This window comes from Ambystoma mexicanum, chromosome 10 (assembly GCF_040938575.1).
Source record: "Ambystoma mexicanum isolate Mex_15411 chromosome 10, UKY_AmexF1_1, whole genome shotgun sequence".
In the NCBI taxonomy this organism is placed as follows: domain Eukaryota; kingdom Metazoa; phylum Chordata; class Amphibia; order Caudata; family Ambystomatidae; genus Ambystoma; species Ambystoma mexicanum.
In genome coordinates this window covers 460571356-460597560 of record NC_090932.1, presented here as the reverse complement: position 1 = coordinate 460597560, position 26205 = coordinate 460571356, and the positions used below count along the sequence as shown (strand labels likewise).

The 26205-nt window shown below is 44.9% G+C and overlaps 1 protein-coding gene and 1 long non-coding RNA gene across 5 annotated transcripts in view; one reads left to right on the top strand and one right to left on the bottom strand.

Annotated features, from left to right (window-relative positions):
- The window catches only part of NCK1 (NCK adaptor protein 1), a 1070986-nt gene extending 1054418 nt beyond the window's left edge, over positions 1-16568 (bottom strand). The window contains exons 1-2 of one of the 4 annotated variants that reach the window (XM_069618028.1): positions 16433-16568; positions 11807-11905 (exon numbers count right to left, since the gene is read on the bottom strand). The gene's annotated coding sequence lies outside the window, so the exon portion shown is untranslated. The other 3 variants (XM_069618030.1, XM_069618027.1, XM_069618029.1) reach the window with 3 other exon arrangements.
- The window catches only part of LOC138491499 (uncharacterized), a 68283-nt gene continuing 58607 nt past the window's right edge, over positions 16530-26205 (top strand). Inside the window, exon 1 of the long non-coding RNA XR_011276023.1 lies at positions 16530-16664. This is a non-coding gene — a long non-coding RNA (uncharacterized lncRNA). The remainder of the gene's footprint in view (positions 16665-26205) is intronic.

Genomic DNA, 26205 nt, shown 5'->3' with positions numbered 1-26205 from the left:
TTTGTTTTTGCGGCAGAGGACAGTAAAAGTGGTGTGTGTTTGGTACCTGCTTTGTCAAAGATTTGAAGGGAGAAACCGCATTTGCAGCTGAGCTCATGGAGCAGCCTAACTGCTAGATCATAAGGCAGGTAGAAAAGCACAGTGCATCTGGGTAGCAAATATTATACTGCTTCAGTGATACTGATGTCATGGGGCGGCAAGCAGCAGCAACCGGTAATCTCATCAGCACCCCTTCATCTGAGCATAATCGCAAAATATGGACAGATTTGCCCACCAACACCTCAGAAGAGAAAGTGAGAAAGCCACTCTTCAAATGGTTACAACTGATGTCTAATCCTATACAGTGTGCTATGTGAACGGCCGCATGTGCACTACCATATTTATCTGGAGGTGCAGTATGATGAAATTTAAGATGTGCAGTATTTTTTGCATGCATTGGATTTCAGTTTTCCGCTGGCAAAGTGGCACTCGTGCCATTGCCACGGACTGCTTCTACTGCTCATTCTGAGTAACGAAACAGAGACCAATGCGGGGTGCCCAGGGATCAATGTAAGTCAAACCCTTATCGCCATGGATTACTCGGAGGGTGAACCCAAGTCAAAAAGGAAGATCCTCCTGGAATCATACTCGAGTCTTCAGGTGAGTCCATCCTAGAGTCATCCATGGCAAGTTCAGGGAGATCATCCGAAACCATTCTGAAGTATGTGTATAGGCCGAAATATTCAAATGAGATGACTCTAGAGTTATTACAGAAACTACTCCAAGAGGAGTTCTGATTACTTCCAGTGATTATCTTGTATTACTCCAGGGCGACCCCCATGTCAACTTCAGGGATGGGTGGGGGATTACTCCAGAATAACCCCATGACAACTTCAGGATAGGTGGGGGGATTACTCCAGGAGGACCCTGTGACAACTTTAGGATGGGGTTGAAACAGTGAAGGATTATGGCAGACAACTTCAGGAGGATGTTGCTTTTGAACAATTTAGGAAAATGGGTTGGATTCCTTGTGTGTAAGATGGGTGGTATTACTATAGGGTTAGACTTATGGATAGTGTACTGGAAAATATGGAATTTGCAGCCGTTACTTGCCATATTTGCTAGAGCACTCAAAATTCATTAACTAAGGTTTGCTGATTTAGTACACAACTACAAATCCACCCGACAATGTTACAAACCAACCTCTGAACTCCCTCATTTCATATCTCACCTCTAGCTAACATGGCATCATACCCAATAAACTGCCACAATTACAAATCACTGCACTAAAATAAACACTTTCAGTGACCTAAACAGAAACCCTTAAAGGTCTTCCTGCATGACAAGACTGCTCATCAATTCACCCAATATCACTATGAGCAGCTAGCAATTAGTTCGACCATTCACCGTACCCACGAAAACATTAGCTGATCCCCAAAAGAAATCCAATATCACAAGAACATGTACGATTTACAAGTTTGCACCAACCTATAAATTCACCAGATCAACTATAATAGTTCTACACACAAGAACACTTGCATCTTCAGTTTCACAGAGTAGCATGTGAGCTACAATTACATTGTAGATTAGTAGCAGGGGCTGACGTAGCAACCAGACTCGGGTGTGGGGATGTTCCAATTCCATAGTTTTTTTAAAAACCGTAATCTGAAAGATTGCACAGGTGTGTGGTAACGTGTAGGTGTCACTTCATTGTCCAAACAGGCATGACAGTCATACTGTAACAAGAACACACTGTTAAGAAGACGTGGTGATAGAGTTGAGCTTGTTAAATTAGATCTGTCCGACAAAAACCTTTGTAGCAGACAATATTAACGGGTTACTTTATAGTCCAATATTTTGCAGTTGTTGCACAGCTACATCTCTGGGAACTGCAACATTACACAGACATCTGCCAATTTAATGCGTTGTCTATAAATTGTCCAGGTGAAGTAAGAGGCAGGTTCTGAGGAAGGAATGTAGGAGGAACGAAGAACACTAGCCATCTCTGCCAAAAGACTTAGGTTTTCCAGCTTTTGTGAACAGCCATTAATACGTTTTGGAATAGTCAGTTTTCACCCATCAGCTTTTACAATATAATTCTCTTGTTTTTTTCATTGCATCTTCTTTTTCCAGATTCCACCAGTAGCTGCTTTTTCTCCTCTACCTTTCTTTTTAAAGCCTCCATTATAGCTTTTCGTTATTTCATCAAATGTTTCCTGTGTCTTAATACTGTTTCTTGGCTGCGGGTATGAAAAAGGCAAATTGAAACTTCATAATGTGACTACCAATACAATAAACATTTTGCCTGAGCTGTACACTGGGGTGGCTCCCCTTAAGCGTGACACTATCCGCCCCCTTGGAGTTTTGCTTATTCTTGCTCTCTGTGGGGCTTTCCCTCCCTCCCCATGCAGCTACCCACTAATCAGTGTAACTGCACACATAAAAGTGTGTATGGGTACAGACCTTTGAGAGTGCGCTGTGACCACTATAATTTATAAATAGCTGCGTCACCAATTCCACAAGATCTATGCATAAATACCTTGAATCAATAGGACAGAAAATGGATTGGTAGAATCGTGCTCTACCTTGGACATCCTCGATTGGTTCCCCAACCCGTGGACTAAATTTCCAGGATTGCATCTAAGGTCAAAAATCAAAAAAGATAGTTTAGGAATTTTGATTTGGGGAACCAATCCAGGATGTCCAAGCACCACTAAAGACTTTTAGCACAACGCGCCAGTTATTGACAGGTCTCTCGGGACTCAACCCTTTATCATCAAGTACTATCAGAAAATTTCAATCGACTTCCAAACCTCGTCACCATACCAAGTGTTCAATTTCAAGGCCTTGAAGACGGCTAAGGTCGAAACATGTGCCGGCTGACTTTATAGGAATACATTCACCTACAGATGAATAACCTGATGATATGGTTTTACTTTCATTCTAAAAGACAGTATACCTAACTTTAAGGAGGTAGAGTGCGATTCGCCAATACCAATCCATTCTCTGTCCTGGACTACGGTCCCTGAGGGCGTTCAACCCATAGCGCTTTGCCAACAACAGAGAAATCAGTAGACCATCTATACTTTAGAGAGTTACTCTAGAGGAAAGAGATGCTGTAAATGAGGTGGGTATTGTGTAGCATTCATCTCTATGTGTGAGAAAAGGGAACAACTCTGCATAGGGATGTCAGATGTACCCTCCTCCCCCAAACATCAAATAGATGAAAAAGAAAAAAAAAATTATAATAATTCATTGCTTACCTAACTAGAAAAGCATGACTGCCTTGAAATCCTTTTCTTCACGTATTTCTCTTCTACTTTCATCGATGCCCTCTATCAGCAATTTAAAATTAACTTACCAGGAATTGCAAAGGCTCAAATTCCCCATCCTTTCAAATGTCAAATGCAGAGAATTGTCAGAATCAAAAGAGTGCCATGATGATTTGAGTTATGGTCTAAAAGAAGAAATAAAATATGTAAATGTAGTATGTGCCAAGTATTTGTGAACCAGGTCTGTACCCAAAACCATTAATTTATAGTGGGCTTGCTATGGATGTTCCTGCCCGATGTGTCCCGATTTATGAGTGAAGCGTCTCTTGGTGCTTGGTTAACTTCCTCCAAGACTTCCACCCATTGTGGCTTTAACTAGTTGCATCTGTTCGCAAATTTAGAGGTGGGTGTTCTGGAAAGGCAATAGGTTCTTAACTGCAGAGCTTTTGTACCTAAATATTTTGTGTGTGTCTTTTAAAAGACAAGCACCCGTTTCAGTTTCTTAAATGTAAATATCAACCATAGAGAGCCCCAGCTTGCAGACAGCAACATGTACCGGAAATAGGAGGGTATGCAGGGACAGAACCCATGACCAAAGTCTTTACTGGGGGGAACAAAAAGTAAATATTACACCTTAGCAGGAAGGCCTTGCTAATATGAGCCAGGCACTATCCTCCAGAAGGGTGAGAACCCCCCCCCACCCATCCCCTGGCCCCATAAGCAACGCTTATCTATATAAATAAAAACGTAAATGTTCAAAATCTTAAATCTCCGAAAGTTATTCACCGATTGCTTTGAAATTTTGACACAACGTTGCATTCGAATAGGCGCATGTTTTTATATACTTACTATACATCAATGTCACCTGTGACAGGTAAAAACATGCCTTTTCTGAAAAACAGCACCATCTGTTGGACGTAAAAACACACACTATACTGAATATTTTACGATTCCATTTCAATGTTTCCGATTTAGAATGGCTCAAATACGTTCCAAGGAAGCAGCAGAGCGACGTGAAGCCAGACTTCAGGATGCACGGTTGCGAGCAAGGGGATAGCGTTCTGCAGCTTCAGATCTGCTTTGTTCTCAACAGAATGAATGCGACAGACAGAGTGGCTGAAAGAATTCAACGAGAAACAGGCGATCAGCGTCAAACAAGACTCCGTGCTCAGCAATCACGCGATTACAATCGCCTTGCATTCCGGTACAACCCAGTTTATGATTATAGTTTGAGCCGGCATGTTCTCATCGGCACCATGACTGAAGTGTGTCCTTATTGCAAGGCACTGAAATTTAATGGAGAATGAAAAGGAATGCGTTGCGCCGCCAGGAAAATTAAGCTGCCTCAACTTGGAGAACCGCCAGAGCCATTAAAAACTTTGCTTGCCGGATATACAGCTTAATCAAACCATTTCCTACCCAACATCACGAAATACAACTCATGCTTCCAAATGACGTTGTTCAGCACAGAAATCGTTACAGCTCAATTCATGCCAACTTTTGTTTGCCATCACCATCAACAATGCTCAAGGCCAATCTGCGGTTTAGATCTAGACACGGATTGCATCTCACGTGGACAATTATAAGTCACGTGTTCTACAGTCGGAAAACCAGACAATCTCTATATCTGATAGACAATGGAACAAAAAATATTGTATACCCACAAGCGTTGTCAAATTAAACCTATTAGAAACATGCGCTCTCCCTTTTCTTTTTTTTCCATTTAACCATACTGAGCCACAGCAACGCGTGGCCGGGGTTAGCTAGTGTGCAGTAAATTATGCACTACAGCTGAACTGGTGCTGCGCTAATAGCAGTGGAAAAATCCTGCAAAAAAGTAAACCAATTCATGGGTCGGTGCACCTATCTGAGGAAGGCATGGACTATTTGTGTGGAACAATGTGGGGGCATTGGAGCAGCAACAGCATTAAAGCCAGAGAGGAGCAGCCAGTAAGAGCATTTATCCCCTACTTGGCAATGGTTTGAAAGCAGTCAGCCTGATCAGTAGGGCAGACATTGTGTGGAACTGGGAAGGAGTCGCCCCACCCACGAAAAGGGGGCCTCTGTATGCTGAACAGCTAGGGCGCCTTATGGCAGAGGCCTTCAAACTTGGGGGCCCAAAGGATGCCAGATGATATGGGGGGGGGGGGAATTGAAGGATTATGGTGACTTTCTAATAGAAAATATAAGCATTTGTGGAAAGGGGGCAGAAATTATTTTACTCGAGGGGTGGCTCAGCATAAAAAGGCTTGAAGACCACTGCCTTAAGGAATAAAGTGACCTGCCACTTTCTAATAGCAAAGCAATTCACAGCACTCCTTTCACGCCCAGGTCAGAAAACTCCAGCTACCACGCCAGTCCTGATGAACAAGGCTGCTGAAAAATCCATACAAGCAAGAAAATAGCTCAATATCATCTAACGAGAATGAACTGGTCTCATCATTAGATCAAAAGAAAAACCATAAAAAGCATTCACCCCAGATCATCATAAACAATGATCAAAAAAGATATTTACATTATAAATGACAGGGATCCCTATCCCTAGCAAGCTTTCAATAAAGTTTACAGGCAAACTATCTTGAATTAACTGCTGAGGGTAAGTGTTTGGAAAAAAAATAAAACCATTGAAGGGGCAATAAAATCCCTCCGGGAACCTCATCAACCTATAAAGAGAATGTGACATAAGTATAACTAGAACATGCAGTAATCCCGAGTCCCTGAAACTTACATTTGTATATATTAAATCATGTAGCAATTTCCCCAAAGTGTTGAATAAACTAAACGTAGATGGGAGTAGAGCACGAGTCATGAGAGGAATTAGAACAAGGTCCCCCGCGCGTAAAGGATGGCACAACTAGCCCTACTGTGAACCGAAAAAGACAATGGAAAACGGGGGTAAACAAGCCATCTATGTGCTCTTTAAAGTAAATGGCGTAAAAAGCTCTGCCTCGCGGGTATAGCATCCATAACTTCCAGCAGTCAAAAAATAATATTCAAAAGCATTACAATACAAAATGAGTCTTTGAATGCCAGACAGTTCGCTTTTTATGGTAGGCAGCTTTACAGAAACTCTTTAGGGGTGCTTTGACCTTGAACTTCACAGAGTACCTGCCCTGTACACTTTTCACATTACACAAATCTCAACAATCCTTGAGACTCTCCTTTAATGCAAATTCAGTTGCTGGACAATTAATGGATGCCACTTTTTTTTGTTGGCAGGTGTTCAATTGGCTGGTGTTCAATGGCTTAAGTGAAAGCAATGATCAGGTTGCAAGCATTGTTAAGAGAAATAAATAGATGGGGGGCATCTGTCCACTGTTGGTTAGAGAAGTCTTTCTCTCCCTTCTTCATGAGAGCTTGGATAGCCAATATCTGCAACCATTCTCTGTGCGCAGAATCACAACAGCAAATCTAAGCCCAAAGCACCATGCACCACCAGAAGGAGGAACGCAGGAATCAAAGAACTCAGTCATCAGGGTGTTTCAACCATCCCCAGCCTGAGACTACACCCGGCAGTGTGTGCAGCACACCCCGTACCAAACAGCAGCTCAAACAGTCTGCCACACACTTAAAAACATAGCCACCCTTCATGCTAGCCAAACAAAACTTTGCCATTTGGCACCCTGCTTCAGAATTAAGCAATATTAAAGATGCTGTGAAAGTCACACACGCTTCCCACAAACCACACATCAACAATCACCACACAAGGGAAATCTATGCCAGCGGGTGTCTGTGCACTGGCATGCATCTGTCTGGGCAACTTATTGAAAATTACAAGCATTGTGCCCTCTATATACAATAGACCCATTCTCACAGGGGCTATGCGCCACTGCAATGTTCTTAAGCAGTCGACAGAGTCAAATCTTGAGTACTGCTCGGTCTGTGCAACTCTTTCCTTCACAATAAAGCACTTGAATGATTTTGCTCGTACCCACTGAAGGAGCGGTCATGTGTACCGGACACATAGCAACGTCACACACAAGGGCACAGCAAGACAAGGGCACAGCAAGCACGTGGATAATGGACCACTTTAAAGCAACCAGGGACTTTTCTAATGTTTGTTTAGTACATTAAACTTCTGCTGTTTAAGCCCACACGTGCATGGTCCCCTAGGGACCAGGGAGGATAAGTGCTCATCCAGACTAGCACAAAATATATGTTGACATATAGCGGTGCCAGCAAGATAGCAATTAGGTTGTTTTGCTTTTATTCTTTAAAAAAAATATTTTCTTGGTAACAAGATAGTCTCTCTACAGGCAGTGGTCTTCAAACTTGTTTGACCCCCGAGCCCTCCCTAAGAAAAAGGTACCTGGCTTGGGAACTCTATCCACATGGACTCCAAAATGTTTATCTGGTGTAGAATAGTGCCAAAGGGAGGTGTGGGTGCTAAACATTCTTCCAAAATCATTGCTTGCAATAACACAAATTAATTAGAGGGCAAATATTTGTCAACGCAGCATTCTGAATTTTGTGCTACAGGGGACGTGACTAAAGTAGTGTTGGATATTTATTTCCTACAGTAACGTAGGACATACTGAAGTACAAAAACTTGATTACTATCAATGCAGTCACTTGCAAGTTGGACAGTGGCATACTGGAGAACTAGTGTGAAGGTGGGCCTGCCTTTCAGCAGCCAACCATCACTATTGGGTTCAATTTTTTCAATAGCCAACCACAGGTTTTCTACCAGCTGTGTCTGATATTTAGCCTTTAGGGCTGCAAGTGTTGAAAAATCAATCTTGCAAAGGTACGAGGTGCTGAAAGGTAATAGTACATTGACTGTGCATTTATTAGGAAACTGCATTTCGCCAAAATCCACCCAAGGACAATTTCTTTTAATTGGCTCTCCAGTAGGCGGTCACTTTGAAGGTCCATTAGTTCCTCCTGGAGGTGTATTGGCAGGTGGGTGGGCCCCTATGTCTGATAGGAAAGGCTGAACCACTCAGTCATTGAGGCTACAACTGTCCTCTGGAAAGTACTTTGAGAGTGGTTCGGAGATGGTTTCCCCATTAGTTCAGCAACACATGAAAAGATCATACGCCGCCTCCTCAAGAGCATCTGCTAATAATGGAAACGCGTCGGAATGCACACATTAACCCTCCTCTGCGAAAGCTCCAACTTCTTGAATGCTGCCATTTTTGCATTCATAGCCAATGATGTGGTTTCTTTTCTGTGCCTTGCAAGGAGAGGTTTAGAAAATTGAGGTTTTCAAAGAGATTGCCTTAGTAAACTAACAGTACAAGCCAGTGTGAATCACACAGAGGCTCTTCGTCTGGTCTGAACCCAGGAGAAAGCATCTCACTTTGTTCCTGAGCTCCTAAACACAATTTAAAACCTTTCCCCCTGGAGAACAACCTGGCCTCCGTGTGAAACAAAGCATGTTCAGTTCCCATTTCTGCACATAATGTGGCAAACAGGTGTGCATTTTATTAAGATGCACCGCACAAGAGCCCAATCTTTACAACAGAAGTCAGCACCTCTAGAATTCATTCCCCATATTGCACACAGGCAAAGCTTCCTGAGGATCATGCAGTGTTTACACAATATGTGTGGAGCTACTACCAACACTTTTGCTTTTAACCCAGTTCTAGAAGCAGATATTGAAGGAGCACCATCCAAGCAAACACAAACACACGCCTCCCACTTTAGGCATTGGGAATTTAGGAAGTAGTTAACCATGTCAATTACTATAGATGCAGTTGCTCTGCCCTGAATTGGTTTACAAAACATTTCAAGCACAATATCAATGCTGTACTGATAGAAGAGGACAGCTCAGTGATGCGGCGGAAAATTGTGGTATCAGACAAAGATACTTTTGCATTTCTCTGCTGCACCATCACTAAGCATTACCCGGTTGACAGTGAGAATTGTTGGCAGAATTACTCTCAGCATCGGTAAAGGGCTTTTCCCCCAGATAATGTGGAAAGAAGCTTCCAAAGCATTTGCAGGTACTGAGGCCACGTTTTAACAGTGTCTTTTTGCTTGTGTATGCCTTGCAGCTGCCGTACAAACAAATCCCTTTTTTGCTAATGTTTTGTTTCCAAATCCACCTTTTCAAGTGCTGGCTTCAGGCTTGTTAATGTAGCGTCACAAACCTCACGCTGCAGCTTAACTTGTCAGTAACTGCGATCCATGTGAAATCAAAATGCAAAAAATAAATTGTTTCCGTTTCCACCTCTCCTTCCGCTTTTCGTTTAAGATTTCCACCATCTTTGGGCTCTAGGAAACTATCCAGTTCTATGCCTTATTTCTGAATTTTAAAGCTCGAACACAAGCAAAATGATACATTTTCCAGCCATTTTTGTATTAACTTTAAAGTGCGGAAATCACATACTGCCCCCCCTCCTTCCCCACCCGCTCGTCAATCAGGGGAGGAGAAGGGGGGGGGCACCGAACCCCCAATTTCCCCTACCCAACACACGCATCTTACATACATGTGCACACAATCCAAAACTCATCTCTGCCTCCTGTGGAGACTCTGCTGGCGATCACAGCGCCTGTCAGCCCCTGCGCGCACTCATGTGAGAGAGGGGTTTAACAAGTATGATAGTCTGTTTTCGAAAGACCGCTCTGTGCGGTCACCGAGTGGTCTTTCTAAATCAACCCCCCCATCGGTACAGTGAAAAAGATATTTTAACCATTCAAAGTTTTCAAAAATTAATTAAAAAAGATTTAAAACAAACCATGTGAAAAGGCTCGGGGAGGGGGGGCTAAACCATGTGAACAGCTGGGGGGGGACTCTGCAGAAATGCTGCTTGGATAAAAAAACACCACATTGATACAAGCCTCAGAAGACTCCCTGTTCAGATCGTGAAGTTCTAGCACAAATTGTTTGTTGAAGTGTGGTCCTGGACTAGGCCACAGGGCAGCGAAAACCACACCTGGATGCACATTGCACAGGGTGGATATAAACCTTCAGCACTTCTACTCAACCAATGTTACATAGGGAAAAGAAATCCTTACTTGCCTGTGTGACTGGGTCAAGTGCTTCACTGGATTTTTCTTGCTAGGACACAGGTTTTTTAGTCAAGGATACATGGGTTTTTTTTTTTTTTTTTTTTAATTATTTGTATTGTGCACCAGACCCGAGGGTAACAGGGGGCAGAAATGTTACAAGAAAGTTCACAGCTTAGGTTACAACAATTAATAACAATCAAATGTTACAAAATGTTACTAAACAAAACAAATCACAGCTAGGTTACAACAATTGCAGTCAGAAGTGGGGCAGAGAGTCAGGAAAGGGTAGCCCAGACAGGTGGTGGTGCAGGAGCAAGATAGATAACACAGGGCAGATAATGAGGGAGACAAGTAGAGGGTTATTCAATTGTCAAGCTGGGGTGCCTGGCCTTTGCAAGTCGGACATGCTGCAAGAATGAATGGCATAAAGGCAGATATGCAGTGAGGTAGGTAGGGGGCGAGACAGGTGGAGACTAGTAAATAAGCAGCAATTACAGTTACGAGATCAAGTGGGAACACGAGGTCTAGACCTAATAGCCACAGCTTAAGTGGATGAGTAAGAAGTGGTAAGTATGGCGTGCCTTAGTGGTCAGTAGATTTAAGCCAATTAATGCTGTTGGATCTAAAATTCTGGTATGATTGGTCTGCTCAGAGTGTTGGCGGCATGGAATTCCAAACTGGGCAGCTTTGACAGGAAAGCTGCTGCCCCCAACCTTTGAAAGTTTAAACCTGGGGATGGAGAGGCAGTTAGAGTTAATAAGTCTAGACAGTCTAGTGGAGGTCCTTCTGTGGAATCTCTCGGATAAACAGCTAGGTGCAGCATTATTCAGTGATTTGTGAGTAAGCAAGGCAGTTTTCAGTTGAATTTTGTCCTTAGTGGAGAGCCAGTTATTTTGTCTCCTGATCTCAGAAGAAGATTTTGGATTTTCCTAATTATATATTGTTAGAACCAATGTAAAGAACATTGCAATAGTCCAACCTGGACAAGATGAGGGCTCTGGCCAGGATCATACAGCTGTCCTTGGAGAGAAATGGTTTGCCAGTTCTGATAAGTTTACAAGTATAAGCAGTAGTAGAGGCCAGGGTATTAACTTGTTTAGAAAAGGTAAGGGCGGAATTGAGGTAGAAACCTAATGTTTTTACCATGCTGGCAACTTTGATGATGTTGCCGTCAATTATGAATGAGGTGTATTCGTGGCCTACATTTTTGAGATTAGTGTGGTGCCCAAGATGATGGTGGTTAGGTTGACACACCGACACTTGGAGTGATGCTGCTGCAATGAAAACAGTTAGTCAAGGATACATGGGTCTACCTGCGACTTCAAAAATGAGCAGGGGTTAAAACCAGCTTTTGGGTGTTAAGCATCAGCTAGTAAGCAAGATGTAATGCTGGGAAACCAGGCGAGAGTACACCGTGCACTGTAAATGCAACTCCCACAGACGTGAATTTACCAGTACCACCCCAAACTGGACATGAGAAAGGAACAGCCTCTAAAATACGTTTGAAATCGCCGATTCTGACTCCTACTATACCTTTAAAATTACCCCACCATCACCCACAGCAAAATACAGTTCTCAAAAAAAAAAGACATTCTTACCTTTGGCAAGTCCCAATACAGAGGTCAGGATTGTTTATGATGCCACTGTTGCTGGGGACTTTGCTGTCCAAGATGGGATGATTGAGCCAATTTGTGTTCCTGCAATTGAAAAAGTAAAAAGAAATATATTATAAAAAGGGAGGTACCAGATTGACCATACCAATATTTGCGCACTACACTCTGCCAGTCAGCATACATCCTCCCCTGCACACAAAAAGGGACATAGGATGCAGGGTCCAACCTGGAAATCTCTGAAGTTCCCTAGAGGCCAGTCCACCCCAGCTGGCAGAGAGCAGTCAGAGCACATACCTGAAACCGTCATTCATACTTAGTCCCAAAGACAAAAAAGAAAATAGAGCGAGCGAAAGAAAGAGCATCAGCTTGTTATATTTTACCCATAACAGTTGAGAAGTCCTGGCATTCCAATCATTCATCTACATATCTTACATAGAATATGACACTGTAGTTCTTAACCCACCGAGCTAATTTTCGGAAACAGCGAGTAATAGCCATGTAGCTTATACTGCAGTTAGGTGACAGCGCTGACGTAGCAGCAGACTGCTGCGGCTGCCATGCCAGACACGAGGCCCCCTGGCTTCTCTGCAACACATGGTGCAACATGCAGGCGAAGGCCTGGCACCCACAGCAGAATGATATACAGGAATTCTACTTTAAATCACTTCTATGGCAGCGGTGCACCCAAAGTACTGTTGGTAATGCAGTGATTTTAGTACACGAAGGTATGCATAGACTTGCTCTATAGTAGATGGTTCCCAGGGTAGGGCAGCAGGTTGACAGACCATTGCTGAGACTGTTTATGGTTGAATTTAACCAAAACAAAAATATATATATGTGCAAAACTTGTTAATTAAATGACTTTTCGCAATTACTTATTAAAAAAAAGGAAGCGCTATAAAAATGTTTTTGGCCAAGGGATGGGTTGGGGTATTTCTGCCTCCGTTTGGCACCCATGAACCCAGTTTAATTTCCTAATAACTGCTGTCAGCACAATGGAAACATTTATTTGTAAACATAACATCTTTATAAATATAACCTGTGATAAAACACAAAGCAAGGGGCACACAAAAATTGTATTGGTGTGGTGCTCAGGGAAAAAAAAAAAAAAAAAAAAACATCAAAGAAAACTAGTGAACGCAAGTTTCAGTAGCGTTTTTGAGTTTGGAAATTATTTTTTGCCCTTTGAATGTGTAAAACGCACATATGAACAATAAATGTGTCCAGCATGTATAATGCCTGCTTTCAACAGTGACCACCTCCCTCCCTGCCACCGTGATGTTCATGGCACATTGATTTCTGTGGTGTCCCTTTCAGGACAGAAAAAAAACTAACTGTAGGAGCAAATAGAGCCAGGAAAGGCACGAGCGAAGGCTGGGGAAAGGAGCGCTGCTTAGATTAGGTCACCTAGCTCCCAGCTTCCCTCTGCAAAGCTGGGGGCTTGGTAAAGTCTGGCCACGGCTGAGGCAGGCCGGGTCCTGAGATCCAGCCAGACATCTGATGCCGGATCTCAGACCCAGCCAGCGCCGTCCCATGGACCAGAGGGGGTGACGAGGCAGAGGGACAGCCAAAGCAGGGGGACTGTTGTACGATATCTGGCTCCCCCACGGCAGATTGCCAGAGAGCCCAGCAATCTGCTGTGGGGGGAGCTGGATATCACACAAAACTGGCAATGTGTGCTTCCGTCGCTGCTCGCCTCTTCTTCCCCCGTGGCTAAGCAAAGTGGGGGCACAGAGGGAGAGGGGCGCAGGGGGAACCAGCATTGCAGTGATCCAGCCCCCTTGCTCACCTTTCCCTCCCCATGTGTTAGTCTTCGTGGGTCCAAATGGGGAGAGGGAAGCAGAGGGACCAACAAAGGCCTGAAACGCTTGCTTCCCGGCACTCCCTGCAACTGTGGTGTGGCGGTCTGAGCCGAGAAGCAGCATCCCTTACCAGGCAATAAGACGCTGGCGGCACCAGCAGGAAGCAACAACACAGCGTGGACACACGATCGAAATGCAGGAAAGCGCACGTCCAGGCTGCATTTATTTCCCGTGCGCCCATCACGTTGCACTGACTGAGCATGTATTTTCTCGCTGTCCTGAATCAAACGCCCCACAGATTGAAGACCTCTGCCTGCAGTATGGCTATTTTTTAGGGCTAAATACTCAGACTACATAGGAGTTTGCATTTTCATTGTATACTAGCAAAGCAACATGCAGGCACCTAGTCAGTGAGACAACACAGGTAAAAGGCTGGTACAGCTCAATGCACTGCCTGGCACACTGAGCGGTAAAGTCAGGCATATCTCCCTGCAATGTTCAGAACTCCTCGCCTCGTAAAGGCAGTAAAGTTACAAAAATCATACCAAGGGAACTGCATGCCGTCGTAGTGAGCTCATTGCTGTTTTAACTGTGAAAGCCGTGTTGCCCAGATAACGGCAACGCTGATCATTGGGCCGGCTCTCGGCGGAACCGAGATCCGGCACCAGATGTGTAGCTGGATCACGAGATCCGGCCAGAGTCAGCCGCCGCAAACCCCAAACCCATGCTCTGTGCTGGGTTACTTTGGAAAAAAAAGAAATAGAAGAAAGAACATGCGGCAGCACAGAGTAGGGGGCGGAGCAGCTCATTACGCCACGAGTGCTCTGATGGCTCCGCCCCCCTACCTGTACACAGCAGGACTTTGATACAGGTCACAGCTGCAGGAAAAGCAAACTGTGACTTCCTCTGGTGACCCCATGCATGGTGCACAGGGTCACCAGAGGAAGTTACAGTCCTCAGCCACGACCTGGTTTATTTATGCAATGTTTGTCGGATACTTGTATCCGACAAACATTGCATGAATAAATAAATACCCCTATTATCATTGAAACTATCCCTCAAATTGCAGGAGCTGTGCCGGGTGTGGTTGCTCTTCTTAATGATTCTTTAACGGTCTGCTTAAAATAATCCTCAGCATGAGCTCAGGTCACAGTCTAGACTAACATTGCTGTTGGTAGTTAAGGTGCACAGATGGCTGGTAGCTCCGTGTACAAGTGCGGGTCAGACTGGGCCATAAAATTGTCTCGGGCACCAATGAAATAGTGGCCCATAGTTGTAAATAGCAATTCATTACTTTTCTGACCCTGTTTGAATAGTACCCAAGAGGGAGTTTTTTTTATAAAATGGGATGCAAATTGTGCGTTTTAAAGAATATTTACTCAGCAACACTGGTCAAAACTATTATTCACATAGTGAAGTAACATCACCAGTGCCATGGAAGTGGTTTAAAGTGGATATTATTTTGGACATTTCCTTCGATCGGAGGTCAACTGCCAGCTCACCCCCCTCCCAAACCCCGCCTCTTTGGGCACGACCCCCTTCAATATCGCCCCCACCGCGGCCCTTGTGGGACCCCCACACCGCATTTTTTCCTGGATAAGGGTGAATATGGCGGTACAAACCGACTTGCTGCTGGCAGCCGAATCTGCCCTGAAATTCCCTCTGACGTTTGCGGCACGGCCATAAACCAGTTCTGGATGGGGAGGATGGGGGGATGGGGGGGGGGGGGGGGAGGAGGATGGGGATACTAGCCAAGAAGACACACAAAGATCCGCTGTTGGTGCAACTAAAATCAAAATAGGAAAAACAAACCCACCGGTGTTTTGTTCTGCCCAGTTCCCCTCCCTTGCATTGTCGCGCTCTGAAATCCCCGTGTATGAGCGTGATATAAATAAAAATATCATTATCATCATTAAATATACCCGGCGCTTCTCCGAGATGAATAAGCAGGCAGTAAAAAATAAATACCTGCCCGTGCACGGCGTGGAACGCTCCTTCCTTCGTAATCCTCTTCCTAAGCACGTAGACGTCCCACGTGAAACGTCACGATAACTCAACAGAAACACCATACGCCTTAAAGGCATTTCAGAGAGCATCGACACACTTTTAAACAAACACACAATGCTATCGGGTCTCATAGAGACTTTATATCTGTGATAGATTGTGATCGATAATGATCTCCCTTCCACACAGTGCAAAGAGATAAATGAAAAATCCCCTCCCCAGGGAATACCAAATCGCCCCCCCCATGCCAGAGAAATGAAGAACAGAACTGTTATGCTAAAAATTCAAACCCAAATGCGTCTGTCTGCATAAAACACATATCCCCATCTGCTGTACATACCAAATCCTCCAACCCCCTTGCTCCCTCCAGCAGGGAGGATAACTGTTTTGCTGTACTGTTCGCTGGTACAGCGGAAGTACCATTGGGAAGGGAGGAACGCACTGTGCGCAAACCCACTACATAAAACACATCTCCCCCGTGCAAATCGCACATCTGCATGAGAAAACCCCAAAACGAACTGAATCCACCTTTACTTTAAGCAAATCTCAACCGATGCACATTACAAACCCCAAAATATACAGAAATACGCCCTCCCTAATATCGCCTAACCTATTTGATGCACATTACATATCCTCAAAATACATTGAAATAACGAAAAAAACAAAACTGAATCCGTCTGTACTTTAAGTAAATCTCTTCCCTGATACACATTACAAACCACCAAAATACACAGAAATAGCCCCTTCCCAATATTGCCGCTGCGCATTAAAGTAACAATCAACAAGAGATAACTTTAAGACTTACCAGAAACCAAATAACAACTATACGAAATGTGCTTTGCAAAGGAGAAATCGCTCCCGCAAAGCCTTGCTTTCCAGCTCGTGCAAAAAAGATGACAAGGGAACGTTCAAACCCAAGTGATGTAGAGCAGCTCAAGTGATGAAGTGGAGGCGGGCTTTGCCATGGTCCGTTTCTCGAATGGGAACTAGACACTACCTTTACGAAACGCTCAGGTCCAGTTTCCAGGCAGCATCAGGTGAGAGTGCATGCGATCCAGCTCTTGTAGTGAATTTTATATGCATTTCTTTTAGCATCCACCGATTTAGACGTTCTCACTCCTTTGTTGTTATATTGTTAAGATGAGCCCTTTTGCAACCACTAGGAATGCACGTTTAAGCCGTAATTCCTTGTATTGTACTTATCACTTGCTGAAATTAAATATTGTAAGTACGTGATTTTCTAAACATCTGGTTTTGAAATTACACGGAGAAGCCTGTTGTTGGTATTATAGACACAGTAGCAGCTCCGAAGCTCATTTACAGTACGGTTTAGGCTCTTCAATGCTCGCAGACGCAGTAACTGCTGTGCAGCTACTGCACAGACCGTGCTCTTGGTGTGAGTTACTATATATATATCATACATGCCAACATTCTGACATGCCTGGTAGGGAGATTTCTACAGAGAAATCGGGAGACAATTTCCCTATAGGAATGCATTGGGGAAAAAATTATTTTAGTCGTGAGAACGTGAAAAATAGCAGTATTTTTCACAAAAAAATAGGGAGTGTTGGCATGTATGATATATATATATATATATAATACCTGTGCAGGATAATGCTTGCAGACGCGGTAACTGCTGTGCAGCTACTACACAGACAGTGCTCTGGTGTAAGTGACTACAAATCTAATAATACCTGCACAGGCTAATGCTTGCAGAGGCAGTGACTGCTGTGTAGCTGCTACACATACCCTGCTCTGGTGTAAGTGACTATATATGTAATACCTGTGCTGGCTAATGCTTGCAGACGCAGTAACTGCTGTGCAGCTGCTACACACTCTGGTGTAAGTGACTACATATATAATTATACCTGTGCAGGATAATGCCCACACAGGCAGTAACTGCTGTGCAGCTACTACACACACCATGCTCTGGTGTAAGTGACTAAATATATCATAATACCTGAGCAGGCTAATGCCCGCAGAGGCAGTAACTGCTGTGCAGCTACTACACAGACCCTGCTCTGGTGTAAGTGACTGTCACAAAGTGTTTGTGTAGGGGTGACGGAGTTCTTTCTGTGAATTGTTTGCCGATTCTTGTAGCATAGTAGTTTTTTTTTTTTTGCTTTGTACAGTTTGAGTTGTCTTTGGTATTTTATTTAGTCTTGTCTAGTGTATTGTTCTCTCCATTTTGTTTCCATTTTGCAATAGTTTTTTGGCGTTTTTTTCAGTTCTTCCGTGAACCATTTTTCTGCCAGTTTTTAAAGGTGTTGCTTTGAATGTTTTAGCTGGTGCTATTTGGTCAATGGCCTTGCTGATCCAATTGTTAAGTGTGTCTTCTGTTGTATCTATGTTTATATCGGTGGGATCTCTTTCACCTAGGTTGTCGTGGTGGGCTGATAGCATGGCGGCCTCGTCCGCTAGTTTTGTTGCAAAGTTGGGGTTGCCAGAAGATGGTCTGTAGATCAATAGGAATACTATGTTGGATTGGCCGTTGAGTTCTATCTTGATTAGGAGGGGTTCATAGTATTCTGCATTGGTTGTGATGATTTGAGATGTTCAGGCATGTTTTTTTGTGTATAATTGTGATTCAACCTCCGCTTCGGTTTTCTCTGTTGGCATGTATTAATTTATAATTGTCGGGTATTGCTTCGTTCGCGATGGCTTTATAGTTGTCTGATAGCCAGGTTTCTGTAAGGAAGAGCATGTCTGTGCCTACTTCGCTTAGGAGGTCATTGGTTTCTGTTGAGTGTTTTGCCATGGATCTAATGTTGACAAGGTTGCACTGTAGTTTGCTGGATTTCCCTTTTGTGTTGTTGTTAGTATTGTTTGTTCTGACCGGTGCATTGTTGGTTGGGTTTCTGTTCCAGGTGGGTTTTTCCCGGTTGTGTCTTTTGGGTGGGGTGGTACTTTGTCAGTCTCTTTGTCGAGTAGACTGATAAGGTTTATGGCGGGGTTGGTTCGTTTCCGGGTGGTAAATAGGGTAGCTACCGCTCTGTTGTTCCAGTCTTGGAGATATAGGGGGTGTAGAGTGAGTGTGATTGTTTCCAATTTGTTCCTTGTTCTGGTTGGGGTATTGTCCATGGTGGAGACCAGGTTGGGAAGGTTTATTAGTTGTCATCCGTTTGGTGTCCTGGTTGGGTTTGTATTTGTGAGGCTTGTTGGCTGTCAGTTCGTTATTGCTGTGCAGTTTTTGTTTACCATGTTGTCGTATGTGGACAGGTGGCGAGCATTGTAGTCTGTCTTTGCTCTGTTATTTGTATGTCTCCTTGGGCCATCTGAGATGTTTGTCGAGTTTTTTCGGGATGTGGGATCATGCTGGTCCGTGCCTTCCCGAGTGTTTTAGGATTTCTTATTATTTCTGTTGTCTTTTCTGGCTTCTTTGTCTTTCTTGTGGCGAGGCATGAAGCGTGGGTTGTGTTCCTTAGTGGGCGTCCTGTTTCGATTGGTGTTTTTCATGGTCTTTTGGGTTTAGTCTTTGCTGTTTGTGGTTTGTTGTTTCTTGTATTTGGTAGGTTGTGGGTAGTTGAGACCTTGGTTGATGGGACTTTGTGGTTCTGTTTGTTTATTGCTTCTTTCTTTTTTGGATCCTTTTCTTTTGTTTTTTTTATCCTGGAGGTACTTTTCGTTATGGTTGTTGATTATAGGATTTTGCGCAAAGCCAACATGAATACTGTGTGAAGGAGTGCATGTGAATACTGGCATATGTTGGTGCAGTCATATTAGGGAAAATTCTCATTTCTGTGCTAATTCCCTTCAACCTTAGAGACCCCCAGCTCTTTTGCTGGACTGTAGGACTTTTTAATTTTAACCCTGGAGTGAGTGAGACCCTTTTCCTACTGCCTCATATGTTTTGACCTTTGGATCATGTGTTTTCACTGTTTTGGGAGTCTGACATCTACTTTTTGTATGGTGAAAGACAGCACCTCCAGTGCAGTGTCACTGAGAAATCCTGTAGATTTCTTATAAGGTTTAAAATACCTTTTCTTGTGTGAACTACTGTTCCCAAGAAATGTAAAGTGAAATTGACTTTCTTTATCTTTTCTGTTTGTGGGTCCAGCACACACCATCTTATGTGGAGTGCTGGGGTTACATAGTAGCCACTTATCCTACATTCTCATGTAACATTTGTATGATGCCCTCCCTACTTTAAAATGCCTAGTGGCAGTGGTTTAATTTTTCCTACCATTGTGCTTTTCTACCACATGCTGAACCCTCAGCTGCAGTATAGCACCCAGGGGTGACCATTTTATCAAAACGGCCCCTGTCTTCTTTTTTTGCCATTTTCTGTTTGTGAGGTCTTTCTCGGGTTTTACTCTGTGTGTCGGACAGATTGGAGCCCTTTGTTTGTCTTGCCTTTGGCGCACTTCAGCCCTGAGGCCTGCCTCTGACTCTAGTGTGTCTGGAAGGACCGATGTGAGGGAGGGTCCCAAAACTCCCCTGTCCTTTGTCTCTAGGAATGCCTGAATGCAACCAGTCCTGAATGGCTGGCTGGCTGTCCTTTAAGGATAGCGACCCTGATGTGTGATTGACAGCCTCGGCTGTGCATGAATGAGAGAATCCTGCTTAAAAGGCAAGGGTTTTGGGACTTGAGGCAGAGTCGACCACTGGGAGAAACACCCGACGAAGAAACTGTGAACGACGCTTGCTGCATCCTCCTGGCCCTTTGAATTACCTGGTGAAGCCCTGCTGCTGTGCTGAAACTCCCTTTTCAGACAGAGAAGCACCGGAATGGACGACTTCTCCCCTTGGGTTAGTGGGACCGACTAACCCAGAGACAAAGTCCACTAGACCATCTTCCCTGTCTTGCTGTACTTCTTCATTGCTGCAAGAACCAAGTGCCAGGGGTTGAGTAATCCTTAGTTGAGTCAGACGTCTGAAATCTGGCTAGAAGCTCCAGGAGTATCAGAAGGGCCCTCCAAAAGCAGGACGACCAGAGCTAGAGTCCCCTCACCAGACCCCAGGAGTGAAGGAAGCCCAACCAGTACCAGAATCCGCAACAGTGCTATTTACTAAGCGCTGAAACCGCAAAGTACTGCTGAACCGAAAAGAGCCCTTAGCTGCCAACGACCTCCGAAGTACCACCGCAGGAGCCCTACAGATGTCCTCCCTCTTGTCCCCACGACTGAGGCTCAGGAACACGGGGTCTGCAATGCTGCAGCAGGACAGAAGCCAGCTGGACCACTCTTCTTCAAACCAGATGTACTGTTTAGACTTAGGTTACTTACCTCACACTCTTGTAGCCTTGCTTTTCTCAGTTGGGAATTGCTGTGGCTTACTTTTAGAGTTGATTCCAACTCTGTCTTCACAGCTTGTGACCCTACAAGTGATTTTCTAACACATTCTCTAACTTTGTGCAAGACTTTTGATTCTAAGAAGTGCCTCAGCTCCATAGACTGTTTCAAATTGACTTTGGCTGTCCTGGGTCCCTGCAGACTCTTCTAGCCCACTGAATTTGATATGGTTTGTCCCTCATAGGTGGTAACTTGTTTTAGACTGTTACTGCTGGGAAAGGTTTGTCTACATTTCATTGGAAGATTTAGTTGTCCTCACATATACTGAGAACCTGTTTAACCTTTTTCCTTCCTTAAACCTTTCCTTTCTGTAACCTCAGACTCTGCAAAGTATAACTAGTGTGATATATAAATGCCATTACTGTCCTTGTGATTGAAGTCACCCCAGGGTGTAGCAGTTTTGTATGAATCATATCCAAAGATTATCCACTAACTTGCTCTGATTCTGAATTTTAAAGTATATTTACATTGTTACATTAATTGCCTTTCTAAACAACGCTTATTTAAACAATGATGTTAATTAAATAAATAACTATTTATAATTGAAACCTTGAGTGTAAGTGTTAATTGGCTACTTGTATTTACAGATTTCATTTGTACAGTTCTACAGCACACAGTTATCCCTCTTGAGATAGGCCTGGCTGCTCAGTCACACTGCCAACCTGTGTAGTTCAGACCTATACCAAAAGGTGGACTTACCTAATACCAAGCAGATAAGTGTTGTGTAGTCTCACACAGTGGGAGTACACCAATTCTTACCTAACAAGTCAGCATGGAAATGTATGGATTTTGAGGGTGCTGGGTTTCTGCTTTTGACTGGGATGGCAAAGGATTCTCACCCAGGGGGTGCATGCTATGTTTAGGCATCTTCCTTCCACTTTGGCCCAACATAGTCTCAGGCTTTATCCATGCCACATTGGGGATTGTGAGGGTGATGGGTACCTGCTTTTGACTGGTATGGCAAAGGATTCTCACGGGTGCATGCTATGTTTAGGCCTCTGTCTTCCACTTTGGCCCAACATAGTCTCAAGCTTTACCCTTGCCACAGTGGGGGATCATTCAGCATAAGTGCAACTAAGCAAAAGCAGAATCACAATCTGTATTGGTCTGCATATCATCCTACAAACTCTGATGTTCTGAAGTAATCAGTAAGTCATCCCCAAATCATCAAGAACAAACATGTTTCATGGCAATGCTCTTGAAGTAATCAGCAGGTCATCCCATAATCATCCCCAAATCATCAGGGATAAATGTGCAATCTCTTGAACTGATCAGTAGGTCATCCTAAAAAGCATCAGGAACAAAGAGTTTTCTAAAATGGGGATGAGGTTAGCACATTCATTGTCATCCTAAGCTCATCCCAATATCATCACCCACCATTCTGAGATATTTGCTGATGACTTTAAGAGCGTGATGACATCTGATGATGTGGGCATGACTATTAGTGTAGTTCGATGATCATCAGATGACCTCAGGGTGGTCTCTAAAGTCATCCTTTTAGAACATGGTGTGCCTATCGGAAATGGTGGGATTCGGTTTCCATCAATGCAGTACTCTCCCAGCCCAAAAAAGAACATCAGGTCACATATACAATTTGAAAAAGGGGATTACAGGAAATGCCAGGCGAATGCGCCGTCAGGACGGCGAATTGCGGGTGCCGCACTTAGTGGGGACACCCAACCAGGGGGATATGTAAGGCATTTATAACACACCTATAGACAAGTGTTTCAAGGGGAACGGGGAAGGGATTTGATATATGATATGATAGCTTATTTATATAGCGCCTATACACAATGTGTTTCAAAGCGCTTCAAGGCAAGGGAGGGAACAAGGGGCAATACAACGATCAGGCCATGAAGAATAAGAATGTGAAATTAACTATTGTCCTCGGCCTGGCGACATTTCAAATGGTGCAAGAGCTAAGACATAGATAAGGAAGGGAGGGAGGAGTGGGAAGGAAATGGAAACATACAGGCGACTACCGTACTAGGCCTGCCGACATTTCTGGTACAGCCGGAGATATACAAAAAGGTGAGGGAGTGGGGTGCAGAAAGGGAGGCGAGGAACAAAACAAGCAACTATAGTACTAGGCCTGATGACATTTCAGATAGTGCTGGAGGGAGGGGGACAAGTAAGAGCAGGGGGAGGAGACAAACAAGGTCATGCTGTTCTGATATAATGCATTTTCAACAGCTGCTTGATTTGAGAACTGATAGATTTATGTGTTCTTGTATCCTTCTGTTCATCTCAACGGGCTTTGGGTTCACAGGGCCATGCAACAGTTTTTGTATTAGGTTTGATATGCTTGGCTTTTCCTGATAAATGTATTGATTCCATTCTTGATGTGTGGGTTATTGGTGTTCTGCTACTGATGCTTTCCATGGTCCGCAGGTTGAGGCATTGAAGACAGTTTTGAGAACAGCACTGGCATTCTGAACACCCTTTGTGGATGGTCACTTGAGCAAATATTCACTTGGAGTTTGGTGACATTTCCAGTTGAGGACCAGCATTGATGGAAACCGAATCCCACCATACACTTCCTAGGAGAAGTGCTGGGAGTGGGAAGGGGGGATTGGACAAGTGCAGGACAAAGGAAGAGGAAACAACAAGTAGTGCAGCCAACGGGTGGCAAGTGCGGGTGATTGAAAGTGCAGACAAGTGTCTAGTAAATGAATGAGAGGGGACTGTAGGGTTACAGATACAGCCCACAAATGCACGGGGTGCCTAAAGGTAGTGCAGGTTTGCAGCTGGACAGGCAGGGACCTGGGCCTGAATTCAGCGCGTGGCCAGTTGACCAGTACAGTATCAGACAGGGGATCAGCAGGGGAGAGGAAGAGAGAAGGCAGAAGAAAAGAGGAAGGTCTTGAGGTGCTTCCGGAGATAGTTCTGCTCAAGTTTGAGAGAGACAGAGTGGCTGTTTCAGAGGGAGGCGCCAGCCGATGTAAGAGATCTGCCTCCAACTTGTTGCTTGGAGAAGTGACTGACCCTCAAGGAGTTGGAGGTGGAGGAGCAAAGAGCTTGAGTAGGAAGATATTTCCGAAGAGAGAGTTGGTGGTATTGCGGTCCCAGGCTCCAGAAAGCCTTGTGGACAATGCAGAGGGTTTTGAACTTGATCCTTGCAGCCACTGTGAGCCAATGGAGAGATTTCAGTGCTGGAGAGATGCAATCCCTGGGCTTGAGGCCAAGGACAAGTCTCGCAGTCTTCTTATGGATGAGTTGTAGAGGACTGAGAGTAGAGGCAGGCAGATTTAGAAAGAGGCTGTTGCAGAAGTCCAGCCTAGAGAGAACCAGAGCTCTGGAGACAGTCAGCTTCTGGGGGAAAGAGAGGAAGGGAAGAATACCTCTGAGGAGGTCCAGCTGGTAGTTTGACTTCTTTGAGACGTCAGAGATCTGAGGAGAGAAGGAGAGTGTGGAGTCGAAGATGATCCCGAGGTTCTTAGCTTCACAGGTGGAATCAGGAAGAGAGCCAAGGTAGGCAGGCCAGAGAGTGACAGGAAAGGAAGGTGCAGGTGTGCCGATGAGGAGGATCTTAGTGTTTCTGGTATTTAGGCAGAGATCATTGGTGGTACACCACTCCTGGATCGCAGACAGACAATCCGGGATGAGAGAGGGAGAAGCGGCGGCATAGGGGAGCCTGAAAGCGAGCTGAGGGTCATCCGCAAAGCACTGAAAGTTGGAGCAGAGCAGCAATGAAGTGGGCGAGAGGTGCCAAGTATTGGTTGAACAGCCAGGGAGAAAGGCTAGACCCCTGGGGAACACTACAGGTACAGAGTGAGATAGAGGAGAGAAAGGATGCAAGTTCGACCTGGGAGGGTCCGTCCAAAAGGAAAGAGGTCAGCCAGGCCAAAGCCTGATCTGTGATGCCCAGGTTATCACAGAGCCGTTTGAGCAGGATGGCATGGTTGACCATGTCAAAGGCAGAAGAGAGATCAAGTAAGATGAGAACAGAGGGGTGATTAGCATCAAGGTTAGAGAGCAGGTCTTCACGGATGTTCAGGAGAGCAGTTCTGGCTGCTCTGAAGCCAGACAACCAACAGATTCAGTGTGAAGATTAAGCTGGGAGATGGCCAGCTTTTCCAAGAGTTTGCCTAGTAAAGGAGTAATGGAGATCGGACGATAGTTAGCTGGGCAAGAGGGGTTAGCTGAGGGTTTCTTGAGAAGAGGGTACACAAGAGAGTGCTTCAGGGGGGAAGGGAAGGTTCCAGTGGCGAAAGAGTGATTGCAGAAGTCGACCAGGGCTGGAGCGAGGCTGTCAATGTGGTCCTTGATGGTTTTGGAAGAACAGGGAAGAACCTATTTTGACGAGACTTACATAGATCAGACTTGTCTAGAAACCCTGTCAGGGGTGAACAGAGTAAAGGCAGCGAATGGAGGAGGAGAGGTGGCCGCAGGGGGGCCAGAGATATAGGAGAAAGTAGAAGGAGAAGGAGGAGAGGACGAGAGGGTGGACAGGATGTCCTGTTTTTTTAGATGAAGTGGGAAGCCAGGGCCGTACAGAGGGCCTGGGAGGGGACAGGAGAGGTAGAGACTGCAGCAGGATTGACCAGCTCCTTGCAGATTTTAAAAAGTTCGGCCGAGTTGTTAGATGCTGCAGAGATGCGGGCTTGGATGTGAGCTCTCTTCTTAGTGAGGACAGAGAGTCGGTATTGCCTTTGGACCAGAGAGACGAGAGAGAGACAAGAGAGACAAGAGAGACAAGAGAGACAAGAGAGACAAGAGAGACGAGAGAGACGAGAGAGACGAGAGAGACGAGAGAGAGAGAGATCAGTGCATCCAGAGTATGGCCTGCAGAGTGAGTCGGGCCAGAGGGAATAATAGAGACAGAGTCGTAGCGGTTGTGAGATAGTCCAGTGGAGGGACTGTAGGCATATAGGTGGATGTTGAAGTCTCCAAGGAGGAGGAGTTGAGGCCAGGAGGGAGGAGGAGAGGTCCACCTACTCAGAGAGGAAGGAGGAATGGATGATGGAGCCCCCACCCATGGGGGGCGGAAGCACGTCACAAAGGGGCGACAGAGGGGGAGGTGAGCCAGAGAGGGGGGGCTATATAAGGCCCCAGGGCCATGGGGGCACCCTCTTGGTCCTGCTCCCGCCAGCTCAGAGGAAGAAGTTGATGCCGCGGTTCCAGTTCAAGAAGGGAGTTTGTTGAGGAGGTTCCAAAAACAGAGTTCACCAGGTTGGGGAGTTAACTACAATTGCAAGCCGATCTTTTTTTGGGAATTGCCCTCCCACCCCCATCCAGAGCGGAGGGCAAGTTCCCCTGTGGTTTCAAAGCGCTGGGGAAGGTAGTG